Consider the following 1,361-nt stretch of genomic DNA (forward strand, 5'->3'; position numbering starts at 1 on the left):
ACTCTAGGATAGAACTTGTAAAAAAGCCGTAGGTAGACTGAAGATATCAAGATAGAATATTACGACAAAAAATCTAGCTAAGGTAAACTATTGAAGAAAGTGTAGTTTATATTTTCTATCCAAGGTAAACCTATGTACAATACTTTATATTCGATTTGTAGACTACGTAGATGGCTAGAATAAGTATTCTGTTATAGCTTTGATATTAAATAAAACATAGTTCCACAATTTTTAAAAATTAAATTTAAACATAAAAGTATATATACTTTGGTTTCTAATGATTCTACATTTTTTTATATTTTTTTACCAAAGTTTACTATTTTTTCCACAACACAAGGGCAAAACCAGTCCAAAACGACCAAAATCTTATTTTGACAAACAAACTTCGAAAGCGTCTTGTTTTTCCAATTCTCCCTGTATTTAACCCCTAAAAAAATCCTTACAAAACATAGTTTAAGCTCCTTAAACTTTTCACCATGTCTCACCCAGAACTTAGAGCAATTCAAGTGATCATTATGAGTCCTTTAACTTCTCTGCTTTGAGATGATCTGCTGCTATCAGATGATTGATTAAACATATCAACCTCTCTTAGCTACTCCACAAATCCACACAATCCTTCAGTGACAAAAAAAAAAAAAAAAAGCTACTCTACAAATCCAACAAAAAGCGCTTACAAACTTAGTGCCATGAAAGCAATCATGTAGAACTCAGATTCCAAAACAAAACCAAACACACAGAAAATATCAAAAGGACAAGAGATTGATTACCGTAGATCTTGATCGTAACGCCACCAGTCCTTCAGAGGCTGTGGATTGAGCATTGGCATCACCACAGCGTCGGCGTCGTCTTCCACAGAGATAGTCCAAAAGTCGGACTGTTTATTAGTTACACTAGATTAAGATCCGCACCTTGCCCGGGATAAACATTATATATATAAATTATTTTATGTATTATATTTTTAAAGCCACAGAGGTACATGAGGACCATGAACACATCTAGGCAGAATAATAGCTCAGTAAAGTCACAAATGAAAAGAGCCCAACGATAAGAGCTCAATTATAAATAATTATAAATTCTGCAACGAAATATGATGCCGCGTATCACTATTTTACCTTATGGAGAGAGAAAACTCTCTTTTATAGTAATAGAGATAGATAGATAGATTACGTCTTAACTTAATTGCTATGATCGTTTCTGAATACTTAGACGGTTATGCTATAATCAATTGCAATAATCAATTACAATGTAGCAAATTGCAATGTAGCAAATTATGAGGGAACGATTATTGCATAATTGTTTCAATGAGAGGAAGAGAAGGTAATGTTGCATAGGCGGAGATCATTTTGGGAAATAGAAAGCGC

Source organism: Brassica oleracea, chromosome C4, assembly GCF_000695525.1.
Source record: "Brassica oleracea var. oleracea cultivar TO1000 chromosome C4, BOL, whole genome shotgun sequence".
NCBI classification, from domain to species: Eukaryota; Viridiplantae; Streptophyta; class Magnoliopsida; order Brassicales; family Brassicaceae; genus Brassica; species Brassica oleracea.